Genomic DNA, 16,960 nt, shown 5'->3' with positions numbered 1-16,960 from the left:
TAGACACTGCCTCGCCCTAGCGGCCAAACAAAACGCTGATCCTGAACGTGTACCCTCACCGTACACCGAAAGAACTCCCCCACTAGGGTCTCGTATGGTCACCAGCTGCCGCTCGCAATCGATAACCGCACCGAATCTGCTCAACCAGTCCATGCCCACAATGACACAGACATCACCCATCGCAATAGGAACCAGATCAATCGGGAACTCAACACCGAAAATCTCAACTACGCACCCTCGGAGAACCTCCGTGGCATATATCACCCTCTCATCAGCTATGGAAACTCTCAGAGGCCGACTCAACGCCTCACGACTAACATTGATATTCTGACTAAAAGCCAAAGATACAAAAGACCGACTCGCACCCGAGTCAAATAACACCAAGGCAGGTACAGAATTCACAAGAAAAGTATCTACGCATAACATAATATAAGCATAATACCTCAACATCAAAATAAATACACGAAAAAATACATACCAGCCACGACATCGGGCGCTGCGCGGACCTCCTCCGCGGTCAGCTGAAAAGCTCTCCCTCGTGCCCTCGGCGCCTCGGCCTTCACTGGCCGACTCTCGGTAGCTCTGATGGCGGCAGGGGCAGATCCCTGAGGTGCTCCCTGAGATGATCCTCGCAACTGCGGACACTCTGCCTTCCGGTGTCCGGTCTGATTGCAGTGAAAACACACCGCAAACCCCTTGGGGCAGTCCTTGGCCATGTGTCCCTCCTTGCCACACTTGTAGCAAGATCCCGCTCTACAGACTCCATCATGACCCTTGCCACACTTCCCACAAGTGCGGCCCTTCTGGCTCCCTGGTTTGGGATCAGCGGGCTTGGCCCGCTTGGCTGCCGGCTGAGACTGTGCCGGTCGCCGATCCCTCCTCTGAGACTCCGCCTCCTCCCTGGCCTGAGTCTCTAGCTCAATCTCCCTCTTCCGGGCATTTGCCTGAAGCTCGGAAAATGTCCGGTACGAGGAGTTTGCCGTGAACTCCCGAATGTCTCTCCTCAATATACTCAGATGTCGGCTCATACGTGCTTGCTCGGTGGACACGTGCTCAGGGCAGAACATCGCCCTCTCATGGAACATCCTGGTAATCGCCGTAACAGACTCAGTACCCTGCTTGAGGGTCAGAAACTACTGGGCCAAACGCTCCCTCTCCACCTGGGGAACGTACTCATCTCGGAACATGGCAGTGAACCTCTCCTAGGTCACTGCCGCAAGCTCAGCAGGCGTAAAGTGCGTCGTCACAAACTTCCACCAGTCCTTCGCTCCCAAGCGAAGCTGGTTCAGCGCGAACCGAACCTTCAAATGCTCAGGAGATGAGCAAGTGAAGAAACACCCCTCTATGTCAGAAATCCACCTCATAGCTGCCACCGGGTCCTGGGTCCCATCAAACTCTGGCGGTTTTGTGTTGCTGAACTCCCAGAACAGCAACGCATCACCACCTTGCGGCCTCGCGGCAGCAATAGTTGCGGTGGCCGCTGCAACAGCAGCCTCAGAAAGAGCGGCATAACGCTCATCAAAGGTCTCAATCAGCATGGTCTTAATAGACCCGAACATCTCTGGTATCTCTGCCCTGATGGCCGCAGCCACCTCCTCATGGATGATCCGGCGGATCTCCTCATCACTGGTCTCACCGCTCTCAGGCATCAGACGTGTCCTCACCATGATCTACCTCTGAAATACAACATACGATAAATTAGAATCCATTTGAGCATACTCACACTCGACAACTCATCCCTCCTTGATCCTTGGTATTCCAAAGATTCCTACTTGGGTTGTACTCCGCCCCGGTGCTTTCAGTAGTACGGGCCCAATACTACTGTCCGCACCATATCAGAATACACCCCAAGTCCTCCTTTTCGGATCCCAATTTCCAAGTACTCTATCATGCACAATCCACTCTCTAACAAATCTCTCATAAGCCCCTCGCTGCTACCTACTCACTCTCAAGCATCTCATAGCAGCTCACCTCTCCCTAGGCTAAGGCATCACAAATCAGGCCACTCTAGTCCTAATAGGAGTACCTAGCCTACTCTAGCATGAGAATACATCATATCAATATTAATATCACATAACATGAGGGTATTTTGGGAAATCACCGTTCGGGCGCGGACTGATCGTACACACAACTCTGCTCTGCGTTTTTCCAAAAATCTTTTACTCTTTTTGAAAATACTTCTCAAATCCTCAGTTTGAGTTCAAATACGCCTGAAGGTGTACCTGAATCCCTCAAACCAAGGCTCTGATACCAACTTGTAACACCATGAATTTCAAAATAATTTTTCGCATAATATAAAAGCATTTTCATTTAATTTTCATAAAAACATCAATGTTTTAAGACTCCAATCCATATCATACAAAAATCCGAAGATCACATATCATAAAAATCCCATGTGTGTGTACAGATCAAGCCGGCGCCTTCCCACGGTCATCACTAGTACCTGAAACAAACAACACTAACACTGTAAGCACAAAGCTTAGTGAGTTCCCCAAAATACCACACATAACACATATTAGCCACTCGAGACTATAACTCTGTGGGTCCGTAGACCCTACTCTGTGAACCCACTGGTTCTAACTCTGGGAACCTTCCGGTTCCAACTCTATAAACATGCACAACATAAATCACATAGAAATAATGCAGTACAACACATAACATACATATAGCATACAAATACTCTATCACATAACTCTGATTACCTACTCAAGGTAAAGTATAGTGAGAAGACTCACCTCGCGTATCTCGATAACTCGCAAATCCTGGAAATCACTCGCGCTCGATCCTCCGAGCTATAATCCTCCTATAACACAATATATCTCTAATTAACACTTTCTCAACTAAGGTTGACTACCCCTATCAAGTCAACACTGGTCAACTCTGGTCAACGGTCAACTCTTACCGGACTCGGCGAGTGCACTAGAGCGACTCGGCGAGTCTATACGTGTTCACTGACTCCCTAGGATCCTCTTTTGACACGTCGAGTACTTCCCTGACTCGACGAGTTCCACCTGGCATGAATCGCGGGGCCACCACGACTCAACTCGCCGAGTCTCAAGAACAACTCGGCGAGTTCCAGCTCGACTCAGTCCACCTGTCAACCCTCTCTAACTCTCCCTGACTCACTGAGTCAACCCTTAACTCGGCAAGACCACTCGCTGGGTGGTTAAGGACAATCTTCATGCTACTCGCCGAGTCTGTTCTTCGGACTCGGCGAGTCCATGCCATGCATCAACTCAATCTCGCTTCTGAGGTCAGATCCGTTCCAACAACTCATAGATCTAGCCCTCCCAAGCACATTCATCACGTAAAGTTACCATCTTGGCTACCATGCAACGCCTACAAGGCTTCTGTTGATGAAATGACATCTAAAATGGTAACCTAAGTCCCCAACTCAAAAGGAACGGCATAAAGCAGGGCATTTGGGACTCTCTGGACCCACTAAGGTCCAGATCTAGGTACCATTTCACCAAGGGACCTCTCACACTCCAAATTCAAGGCAAACAAGGCATGAAGAAACCCTAGATTTGGCCATATCAACAAAACACGAGAATAAGCTCTGAATGTTACCTCAAGTAGCTTCCTCTGTCGAAATGGAAGTAGATCCAAGCTCCCCAACTCTCCTAGCTTGACCTTCCTCTTCCTTTCTTGCAAACACACACAAAATTGGTGAATAATGGCCTCTTATCTCACTCACAAGAACTCTCAGCTGCTCTGGTGCTCTCAAGGTCGAAGGTAGCCGCAATGAAGGGCCATAAGGTCCTTTAAATAGGGCTCAGGACCGGGAAATTAGGGTTTCATTGAACAGCACGGACTCGCCGAGTCCAGGCGCGAACCCGCGTCCAAAACCCCGATCCTACTCGGCGAGTTTGAGCTCCAACTCGCCGAGTCCCCTCACAAAACACCAAAGATATATGAATAAATAATACCTGGGAATCAGGGCTGTTACACTAACTATCGCTCTATCGTAAATTCACTATTTACGTCGTGCTATGTCGTGTCAGTTTTGTCGCGAAACTTCGACAGGTCATAACTTCTTCGTTATAACTCGGATTTTGATGTTCTTTATATGTACGAAATCCTTGTAACATATTATATAACTTATTTAAGATTAATCCTTCTAAATAATCTTCCATCAAAAAGTCATTTTTGATGCTTATTGTCTCTAAATTGACTAGCCCGGATCTACGGGCGTTACAGCCTGGGGGTAGAATGGTCATTCTACCCTATGAAGGGTTATTTATTTGGACTAAGTGTTTTTTTGGTATTGATAGCTCGGGGAGCCGAAGGATCAGCAGTTCGGGAAGTTCCAGTTAGCAGCCAGAGGAGTTTTTAGCAGGACTTCAACAGTGCAAGGTGAGTCTCCTCATTGTGTGCATGGGTCTACGGCCACAATGCGAGCCCATTATGTTGGTGTATAGTAGGAAGATCCGGTGGTTAGCCCTATGCATTATTATGATATGTGTTCCGGATAACGATCCGATGTCGGGCGAGGCCTGAGGTATGTTAGTATGCTAGAGGTCTTTGTGATTCTTGCATGTGTTGGTAGTATGTTTCCGGACCAAGGTTCGATGCCGGGGTAAGCTCGAGGAATGTTAGTATGCTCGTTATACTTGTTGTCTGTGTGATACTTGTATGTGCCTGGTGGAGAGGTGAGTGTGGGCGAGGTCCTGCATCTCATCACTGGCTATGAACAGGGTTCCATATCTTATTAGTAGCAGAGCAGGGGCGGGGCCCAAGATAGGGGAGAAGTAAGTGTGGGCGGGGGCCCGTATCTCACTATCAGGAGGAGTGTGGACGGGGTCCCATGACTCATCAGTAGCAGGTCAGGGACGAGGCCCAAGTTAGGCGAGGCCTTAGGACTGGAGTATAGTATGGTATGTTTGCTTATGTGTTAACATGTTTATATGATTGTATGTGTATGACGGGCGAGGCCCAGAGACAGGTGGGGCTTAAGAGAAACAAATATGTATACCGAGCAGGGCTCGATGCCAGGCGGGGGCCCAGTTCGTGGTTATATGTCTGGTATGTGGTAGTATGGGGAACTCACTAAGCTTCATGCTTACGGTTTTCAGGTTTTGTTTCATGTACTTCTGGTAGTGGGGGGAAGAGCTCGGGATGATCGCATGGCACACACCAAGAAGTTTTGAGCCTGGGATGTTTACTCTGATAAAATAAATATGTTTGAAATGATACTTATTTTTATATTATGATCTATGTATGACTTCATTATGGTTGATTGATGATTTTAAAACGAAATTTTTGGTCATGATTTTTGGGGATGTTATATAATATAAGATGTCAAATGTTACCTTACTTCTAAATGTGTAAACTGTCAACCGAATCAAACCGCTCAAAATGCAACACCGATTAATGCATCAGAAAAGCTGAAATTTTGTATTAATCAGTTTTGAGCAAAGAAAATATTAAAATATTTAGTACATGTTTCCCTGTTTCTGAAAATATAAAGAACGTCCAAAATGGAGTTCGTATGCAAAAGATACGACTGTTGTAAGAAAAAAAAACAAACCGGTAGAACACCAGTTTTACTTGTTATGCATAAAATGTTTTAATCCGTTGAGGCACTTACGCTTTGCAGACGAGATTTCAGAGAACGTTTTTGGACTCAGGTTATAGTCTATTCAACAATATTCTTGAAAAAATTTCTCGATGCACGAATCCCGATACACCCGATTTTGTGTGTTTTGGGCAAATAATGGAGGAATAACCCATGTGGGGCCTACATGTGACTTAAGGAGCCCAAAAATCTGATCCTTCCCTCCCTTGTATCATCCCACTTGCTTATCCTCTCCCGCGCTCTTCTTCTTGGTGTTCAAGCCTTCCCAAAAGTATAAGTGATGGGAGTAAGAGTATGGCCTCTTTTATGTTGTGAATAGGTGTTTTTAGTATAAATAGAGGTATGAGATGCCTCCAAAATCACAAAAACCTTCAACCACTTCTTGATCACCCTCTCTCACTCTTGATCTCTATCTCTCTAAAAATTCCTCCCAAGCTCTCTCTAGTCTCTCGAGGTGTACACCACCATTCCACCACGTTATACCACCCTTCATTGATCAAAATACCTTCCAACCATCTCCCTCCACTCCAACACCTTCCTCCCATCAACCACAAACCAAGGATGGAGGCAGCAGGAGGCTGCCACCGAAGCTCCACCACCCACTGCCACCTTCCTGCCATTTCTTTCTTTCCACTGAAAAACCACCTTCATCACCTTTCCATTACTGTTGTGTTTTACCTTGTGTCATACCCCCAAACCGAGAACGGAGGAAACGTTCGGGGGCGGAGGACGTCATGTACAGTATCACAACAATGCACAATAGTAAAACAAGCAACAACATCTATTGCATTAATAGAATAGTTAATACATGTGTGTTCTGTGAATAGTTGTATGGCACCAAAAATGTATATATAACAAAGTAAAAGATGAGTCTTGAACATGCTCCGTCTTCTCAAAACCTGATTCAATGTACCTGTCTATTGGTTCCCTGATAATACAAGTTATTTTGAAAGAGAGTATCAACATTTAAGTTGATGAATTTATAAGTATTTTAGTGTCAAGAGTTTGCATTTGTTTCATGAAAATGCTTGCATCTGTCTAGTGAAAATGTTTGTATACTTCCTAGAAAATCCTATATTTTCTTCTAAAAATAAAAAGTAGTATTCTACCAAGACTCAACTGTTTGTATGTTCTGTTATCTTGAAAATAGTGTAAAATGTATGTTTGTACTTGAAATGGTATAAAAGTAGGTTTTCCATATTTGTAAAACTATCTTTACTCGAAAAATAGTATGCATTTCTCATGTGAGAATATCATTGTATGAATGTAATGGAAAAATGAAGATTTACAGTAGTATTGTATAAAATACACTACTGATGCATTAACTACCTTGAAAATCAAACTGGTTAATTAAGGTTAAAGTGTGATAGGGTTATAACCATACTTGATAGACTAGTATAAAACACGATGTTCTTCAGGCGTCGAAAATGGTATGCCAGTTGTCACCCGTAGACCTGCAGGTCCTACTGTAGCTACCAGCAAGGTGTGGGATTGTCAATCCCATATAGATCTATACATAAACTCACGCTCTCTCTTCAGGAGACTCTGGTTACAAAATGTGACATAGCAAAAATATTGTTACGCCATGAAATAGTATCTAACATTTTAGTTATCTTGTTCTTGTTATAGTATGTAAGTTCCTTCTTGTTCTTGTAAATGAATAATATACTTTGTAATGAATAGTGATAGTATGTATGTACTGACTCGTGTATTGTTTCTCTGTTCTAGAAATAATATGTAGTGATCCTCTAACCTATACCTATTATAGTTTACTAGTATGTTCGTTTGAACTGTAACTGATATAGAGAAAAGACTCATTTGCCCAATGTATGCAACTAAGTTAAGTATGTACTTTGAAAATGGAGCTTAATATTCATGTATGTATTTAGTAAGTATAACTATGATTTAGCCGACAGTAAGACTAGTGATCATACCCTAAGCCCACAACCAAACAAGGAACAGTAGTCAAGGTATTTAGCAATAGTCCTAAGTCCGTTAAAGCATACTTATACATAAATATATAAACGAATACAATTTTGATAATAATCAGCAATCTAAAATAGTTTAAAAGAGTTTTTGAAATGATTTTAACAACAATTATAAGCATAAGAAATCATTTGTTTGTTTGTTTTTACATGTAAATGATTAACACAATTTTATTGTGTTCTACTTGTATTCCCCCTTAAAAGCATTTAAAAAGGTAAATTGTAGGGGTATGAACTCACCTTGTGTGAGTGATTCGTAGGAAAGTTCAATATAGGATGTTTGATTCCACTAGTTAGCTCCCGAAACAAAACAAGTCCTAAAATGCATTTCACGTGATATAAATGCATACAATTAGCGTATAGAATCATAGATACGATAAGGAAATCGACTAATTCGTAAGTTTAACTTACAAATAAGAGCATTAGAAGCAAAATGGAAGGCTGCAAGGAGTTCACGATTCCACCTAGGAGTTTACGGCCATAAATGGTTCACAGCCACTTGAAGATTCATGTGTTTTCGGTTGGAAACTCAGTGTGTGTTCTTACTGTTCTTGGTGAAATGAAGGAGATGTAGGTGTTTACGGCTGAGTGTTCTTGATGAAAAGAAGGTGATTCAAGGGTTTTCAACCCAATGATCTTGATGAGTGAAGAACACTCGAAGATCCTAAGCAATATCCTAAGAAGATTCAAAGGATTTGAAGGATGATAGTTGAGAGAGAAAGGTGTTTGCGGCTGAAGATCTTGAGAGGGAAATGGTGAGTTTTCGGCTGGATCAAGAACAAGCCAGGAGGGAGTTCACGGTTTATCCCCTATATAGGGTCAAAAGTGATGGGACACCTTTGTTGGAAACCACACCGAAGGCATAAGACCGAGTGTTTGCGGCCGAAGAGTTCAAGGCTGAGGTTCACGGCTGTGAACCATTTGCGGTCCAAAGGTTTACTGCCCATGCGGGGGTTTTGCAGCTGCAAGGGTTTGTGGCTCATGTGAAGGTCCTCAGTCCTAAATGATTCCCTCATTAAACACACAACACCTTTGAATACAAGGTCTATACACGTATAACTCATTAATCTAACCATAATAGGATAATGAAAGAAATAAGTTTGACCTTTATTGGATAAGTTTGACTTTTACAGGATTGAAATTACGGGTTGTCACATCTTGTGACCTCCTCCACCTTCCTCAGCCTTCGGCTTCACCAAAAAACGCAAAGAAAACCGACAGCAGGAGGCTGCCGGCCATTTCCGTCACTCACTGTTGCACCTTCGGGAACTGACGCCACTGAAAGGACCTTAGATCAATCAATCTATCAAACAATGACTAATAATAAGAACAGAACAACGAAATATCACAAAGAGCTTTCATTAAGAATGATAATCTCACAAAGAGATTATTGTTCACACAAAGCGGTTATTAGGGTTTGTGAAAAGACAACTACTTCACAAACCCGTACAAAAGATTATATAGAACTATTATAGACAATCCCTACAAATCAGGGATGTTCTAGCTAACTAATATATGATAACTATGGAAACAAGATAAATACTAAATCTGTTACATATAAGACAATATATATATATATATATATATATATATATATATATATATATATACTGAACAACTTTTATGCTGACGCTGATGCTGATGCTGACACTGATGCTGATGGATCAGTTTCAAACATCACCATATTATAAGGTTCGACCTTACAGCCACCATCACCGTTTTGTTGCAGCTTCTGAAATCGTTGTGCTTAGCCGAGAATCATAGGGACCATCGGAAAATTTTTGTTTCTTTGTTTTTCTTTGCCCTCGTCGGTGACTAGAAACGGGATCAGGAGGATAACCTCCTCCTGATTCATGTTTAATCAAACTTCAATTAAAAATAAATGTATACAGTCCCTCATCTTTGAAACAGCCCATATTTAGTCCCTCTCTCTTCCAAATTATTTTCAAAATGGTCATAAATTAATGAAACTTTAATTTAAAAAAACAAATCTACCCTTGTTTTTGGAAAAGTATTTCAATTTAACCCAATATTAATATAAAGTTTAATAAATTTTATTTATAAAAGTTTATACATATCTTTAATTATCTATTTTGGAATAAATAAAACATTGGATTTTTAAACTTTTACAAAATATTAATTATATTTTAAATTAAATAAAATTTTGGGTTTATTTACAATTGTGGATTATAGTAAAATAAATTTCTAGATAAAATTTATCTAACTTGATTATTTAAATAAATTTTGAGATAATAAAAACTTAGAAAATATATAAATCATTATTCTTAGTCCAAATACCTAATATATACCAAATATTAATTTATAACAAAATTTTCTAGGAAATCAGATTAATCCCGAAAATCATGACCCCTCATCAACGCCTCTCGGTTTTCAGAACTACTCGTTAACCACTCGATAAAGTGAGTGTTACAGCCCCTCTTTTGTATTTACTTATTTTGGGGGGAGAATACATGTACTAAGTATTAGAAATTATACAAAAAATGTTATTATAATACCTTTAAACTGCTTATAGTACGTAGAATCTGGTTTGAAGGGCCGCATAAGGTTGTTGGATTTCAGAAGTGCTTAAATGTCAAAATGATCATCCCCTCCGGTGTTTCATGTCTGACCCCTGTCTGTTTATAGTTGTTGAAAAGTATTGTTTAACATTTATATAATACAAGTAAAACAATATTGCTCGTAGACTTCAAGTATGCTATGAGAATACAACCATTGAAATAACACATGCCTTCTATTATGAAATTTATACAAGGAATATACTTAGTTAAGTGCCTTATGTTATACACACTTAACTTCTATACAAGTTCATATTGCCTAATAGTTTTAGGCTGAGAGCTTTTTTAACTACCTTAGTTAAGGGTTTTTTTAGTGAGACATTATTCATTAGCTAAGTTTAATCACTTAGCATCCCCACACTACTATAACTGTTAATATTCAGAGCGAGATACATCTGTATAGATCTATACGGGGTTGATATCCCCACCTGCGGCTGCTAGCTACAACCTCGACTGATCAATCAAAGCAGGTGATAAGTGTCTACAATCGTTACTGCAACGTCTAATGAAGAGTTATAGGGGTACTTTCAGTCAGATAGCTCGATTATAGGACTCACTGAAAACATTAACTAAAAACTCTTACTTTTCACATATCATGGACTTGGTTATTTTCAAACTATTTTTGAGTGTGGTTATACTTACAAAAACAAAATACTTTTAATTTGAACTTTTTAAAAATATTATACTGCGGTTAAGCAGAAAACTTGTGACTCTCAACAACCTTGTGTTGACTTTTAGGGTTTCTCATCCAGTCACCAACACGTCAAGTTCCCCCTCACCAACTCGCCGAGTTGGTCCAAGAAAATACACGGCCCAAAAGTCCTTCAAAACGTCGTGTTAAGGCTATCAACACGCTGAGTTCAAAAGGAAAAACATGCTTAAGGAAACAAATTTCATACATGGGAATCAGAATGTTTACAAATTAACACATTATTAACCTCATTTTCCTTATGCTATTTGGGTCATGAGGCCAATCTAAAAGGACTATGTTAATGTTAGAAATATTAAAAAAACACTTATTAACCTTGAACACCATTTTCAACACTATTTTGATTTCATATATTGTGAAGCGACTTTTTAATTTTATAAATATTGCATGTGTTAAAATTAACAAATTATATAAGGGGATTTGTAAAATATTAAACAAAAATAAGAGTAAAGTAATTAATTTCATAAAAAGCTTTTAAAATTGGTCGAAGATGTATTTAATTAATAAGAGTATCTTCTGATTTTTCAAAGGTTTTTTTTTTTTTTTTTTTTTATATTTTTTATTTGCAAAATATTTTGAAAATATTTTTGTTATTGAAGAATAAGATTTTTCTTAAAGGTCACTCCAAACATTCACTATAGTATTTAACATTATATTTTATACCCCCGTTATATTTAGATATTTATTTATTTTATTAGTTATGCAATTGATTTAATAGAAAAATATAATTAATATAGTTTTAAAAAATTATATAATTTAGGGTAAATTACACGAATGGTCCCTGTGGTTTGAGGTCATTTGCGCACTTGGTCCCTAATAATTTTTTTAAACTCGGGTTATCCCTATTATATGTTTTTGGTACACGTTTGGTCCCTACCACCTTTAAAAAAATTGTTTTACCCTTACGAGGTTATTTTTTATAATCAAGATCATTTTTTAATAATAAAAATAATTTGGGAAAATGACTTAGGAGGGTAACTACCTCTTACATGTGTTCATATATTGACAACTTCTTCTTTTTTGTACATAATAAAGCAACTAACTTGTTTTAACTATTTAAATTACACCAATATTACCGGCTAATACCTGTTTTAACCGGCAACTCAAAGGGAAAATGACTTAGGAGGGTAACTACCTCTTATCCGTGTTCACATATTGACAACTTCTTATTTTTTGTACATAAGAAAGCAACTAACTTGTTTTAACTGTGTAACATCTCAAAAATCATGACCAAAAATTTCGTTTTTAGTTTAATACGAAAACCATAATTGTCAAACCATTAATTTAATACTCCGACATCGGGCCCCGCCCGGCATCAGGCTCCGCCTGGTATCGAGTCCCGCTCGGTATACATATCTGTCTCTCTTAGGCCTCGCCTGTCTCCGGACCCCCGCCTGCTAAACACATACAATCATATAACATGCTAACACATAAAGAAACATACTTTACTGTATCCCTGTCCTAAGAAACATACTCTGCTAATAATGAGATACGGAACATCGTCCGTACTCAACTAGTGATGAGATATGGGACCTCACCCACACTCACCTCCCTACCAGGCACATACACATATAACATACACAACAAGTATAATCTAACATGTAAACATTCCTCGGGCACCCGCCCAAATCAGACCTTGGTCTGGAATAACATACTAGCATACAAAGCCCAGGACTAACCCCCGGGTCTTCCTACTCATAGACTACATGGGCTGGCATTGTGGCCTTAGATCCATTCACACAGTGAGGAGACTCACCTTGCACTGCTGAAGCCTTGGATGGAACTAGCCGAGTACGGACAAAGTTCTGTATCTCATTATTAGCAGAGTATGTTTCTTAGGACAGGGATACAGTAGAGTATGTTTCTTTATGTGTTAGCATGTTGTATGATTGTATGTGTTTAGCGGGCGAGGCCCGGATAAGAGAGACAGATCTGTATACCGAGCGGGGCTCAATGCCAGGCGGGGCCCGATGCCGGAGTATTAAATTAATGATTTGACAATTATGGTTTTAGTATTAAATTAAAAAAATAATTTGGTCATGATTTTTGGGATGTTACACAGTTAAAACAAGTTAGTTGCTTTCTTATGTACAAAAAATAAGAAGTTGCCAATATGTGAACACAGATAAGAGGTAGTTACCTTCCTAAGTCATTTTCCCTTTGAGTTACCGGTTAAAACATGTATTAGCCGGTAATATTGGTGTAATTTAAACAGTTAAAACAAGTTAGTTGCTTTATTATGTACAAAAAAGAAGAAGTTGTCAATATGCGAACACAGATAAAAGGTAGTTACCCTCCTAAGTCATTTTCCCAAATAATTTCTTATTGTTATTATTTATAATATTGGTATCATTAAAAATTGATAAAAGATATGTGGTCCGCCTTCTCATCCATCCAATCCACCCCTTATTGTTCACCTTCTTCTTCAGGTTCTCCACCACCCAACCACCACCATCCCCTTTGTCTTCTTCGATAAGACCATCTACAAACCATCACCAACCCTTTTGTCTGAAGCAAATCGTTGGAAAGTCAACACAAGAACCAAGTCTTAAGCAAATTACCACTAAATTTGAATAAAATCGAAAAAGCAAACTGAAAATCGGAAAATTAACCACCTTATTTGAACCAACCCTTAAGAAAACCAAACCAAAAGCCAGATTTGTAGCAACTACCAGAGTAACCAGGAAAATAATCCAACAAATCTGAAGCAAATCCGAAAATCAAACATGAAGTAAATCGCCGGAGAAATCAGATTAGGAAAAGTTGAACCTGTCAACTCTCACCAGATTTCCTCGTATCACCCACTCACTCCCCTCCCCTAACCCTTCGTCTCCCTTTCAACATCGGGATGCAGAAACAAAAACATCAAAAAAAAAACATGGCGACTAGTCCTCGTTCTCCTACAGGTGCAACAACGACCACCACCAGTTTCCTCCTTCTTCATTCTCATTTAATCCAATAGATTTTGATTTTTGAAAAAACATGAAGACAAAGGTTTTTTGGATTTAATTTCTGATGGTCCTCAGATGGCTGTTCTCATCGAACTACATCCAAGCTCTAATGGTTGTCGGATCTGGGGTTTTTCTAGATTTGATTTTTGGGAATTTTTCAGAAAATCAAGAACCCTATTTTTTGGACTCTATTTCATGTTTGATTTATAGATTCTATTTTCATATTTGATTTTAGGATTCTATTTTCATGTTTGATTTTAGGTTTCATTTTGATTTTGGTTTGGTTTTGAACTTTTAACATGGTTGGGAAAAAAGATCGGAGGTTAAGGCAAGGATGGATATCAGAAATGGTGGTCGAAGATTTTTGTTGGAGAAAGGTGGTCGGAGATGTTTTTCGGAGAAGGTAGCTGGAGATACCTGTCGGAGAAGGTGGTCAGTATTGGGGAGGGGCACCATTCTAATTTCTAATTTTAATATTAGTTAGTAACTGAATGAAACCAATATATATCTATATATATATATATATATATATATATATATATATATATATATATATATATATATATATATATATATATATATTGAGACAAAATTACATAAATGGTCCTCATGGATGAAAAATTGACTAATTATGATCCTTATGACGAATTCTTTACATAGATAGTCCCTGTGGTTTCAAAATCTTGCAGACGGTCCTTTGGGCTAACGGTGTTAACTTTTTCAATTAAGTTCTATGTGAAATGACATATTTTCCCTTCCAACACAGGGACCATTTATGTAATTTGTTCCTGCCACAAGGACCATTTATGTAATTTTCTCTATTATTTATTTTTATTTTTACTTAATTTATCTATATATTAGGATTGTATGTTTTTAAGGTTTTGTTTGAATACGTTGTTTAATGTTTTTCTTTTATATTTTTTCCCAAATATTTTTTAACGTTTTGCTCAAATATTTTTTATTATTTTTTGACGTTTTTTCAAATACATTTATTGATGTTTTTTTTATGTTTTATTGGAATAATTTTTTCCAACTCTTTTACATTTTTAATATATTTTTTAATATTTTTATTAGGTTTTGTTTTTTTATATTTTTTTGAAGAATTTATAGTCACCGTAATCGTAATTCGTAACTTAATTCACTTACAATTATATTTTTCTTTTTTTTTTCTTTCTATTTTAATATAGATAAGGTTATATAAATATTATTGTTTTAATTCATATATTTAACTAGCATATAATGTTGTATGAGTATTATTTTTGTAAAGTTTTTTATAAACATTTTTCGTAAAAAAAAATGTAAAAAGGTTTGTTAAACTTGAATAGGATTAATATAGATAGACTAACTGGAATACATATGATAATCGGAATTCGAAACAGGTGTTAGGTTATACATAAGCTAATCGAAATCTGTATAAATTAAAAATGCACAAAATGTGTAAAAACAAAAAATAACTCAAGAACATTACATTTAAATCCAATGTGAAATGACCTGGTCGCTCTCGATAAGGTTGTGAGGTGGGCTCAGCTTAACCTCTGTCCACATAATCTATATTAATCATATTCACGTTTAACAAACTTTTTACACTTTTTTTATAAAAAAAAATTACAACAATAATAGTTATACAACCTTATATATGTTATATAGTTAATATTTGAATTAAAAAAATAATTATTATATAACCAGATAAAAGAAAAATAAATACATGATTGAAAGTGTATTAAGTTATGAATTATAATTATAGTAGCCATGCAATCCTTTAACAAACATAAACATACTAAATGTTAAAAAATATAACATTAAAAAAAAATCTTAAAAAAAAATCTAAATCCTTAAATATTTAATTAAGTTAAATAAAACAATAATAAATAATAGAAAAAATTACATAAATGGTCCCTATGGCAGGAATAAATTACATAAATGCTCCGTATGTAGGAAGGACAAATATGTCATTTCACATAGAACTTAACTGAAAAAGTTAACACCGTTAGTTAAAATGACTATCTTTGCAAAATTTTAAAACCATAAGGACCATCTATGTAAAGAATTCATCATGAGGATGAGGACCATAATTGGTCGATTTTGTCAACCACGAGGACCAGTTATGTAATTTTGTTTGATACTTTTTTTTTTCATTTAAGTGATATTTTAAAAAAAAATAGTAAGGGTAAATCAATCTTTTTAGAATGGACAAGGACCAAACTTGTAACAAAAACATATAATAGGGACGATTCGAGTTAAAAAGAAGTTGTTAGGGACCAAACACGACCCTAAACCACAAGGACCATCCGTGTAATTTACCCTATAATTTGAGAGTAGTTTTCAAAATTAAAAAATATCAAATATTATAATACATTTTGATTACATAATATTTTATCAGTTTGTAGTTTTTAATCTTTTATAGTTTTGGAAAAAATACCAAGACAATGATACATTATAAACAATATAAATGGCTTAATAAAATATTTAATGTAGATAAAAGGATAAATTAATTAAATTGAAAAAAAAAGACTTTGACTAATTAACCTTTGGAAAGTATTGTTATTAAAATATTTTTATTAAATAAAAGTTAGTATAAATAACGCAGCAAAAAATAATAAGTTTTTTTGTAAGGTTAGTCATATAGAGCATCTTTGATAGTTGATTTTTGGGTAAATGTCGCTGTAACCCAACCAACTTATGATTTTTGTTTTAAAAGGTCATTAAAGTCTTTTTTTTGCTTTCTAAGGGTATAAAGTCCCTATTGACCTGTTAAAAAAGGTAAGAATTTTTTTTTATCCGGTTTCACAGGTAAAAGTAGGATGACATGGCTATAAAGATGGCGTGACTATATGAAATTTGTTGACCAAGGGTCTTATGAAATTTGCACGACTTTAACCTTAAAAAATATCATTTTTTTCTTTTCTTTATTCTCTTTGTTGCGTTCTTTTCTCTCTTCAGTGATTTTGTTGGTGCCTGGTTGCCTTACATCTTCTCCATCCCATTCTTCTACTTCATCATTCGATCTTAACATCGGTGCCGACGCTTCAGTCGATCGATGTTATGCCGCCATTTATCTTTTCCCCATGCCGCTGCAGCTGCTACCTTGCCACCTCAACATCGACGTTGATGTATAGCTTCTAAATTCCATTTTTTTATTTTATCAATTTATTTAATAATGG

The sequence above is a fragment of the Lactuca sativa genome, chromosome 5 (genome assembly GCF_002870075.4).
Source record: "Lactuca sativa cultivar Salinas chromosome 5, Lsat_Salinas_v11, whole genome shotgun sequence".
NCBI lineage: Eukaryota > Viridiplantae > Streptophyta > Magnoliopsida > Asterales > Asteraceae > Lactuca > Lactuca sativa.
This window is presented reverse-complemented; position numbering follows the sequence as displayed.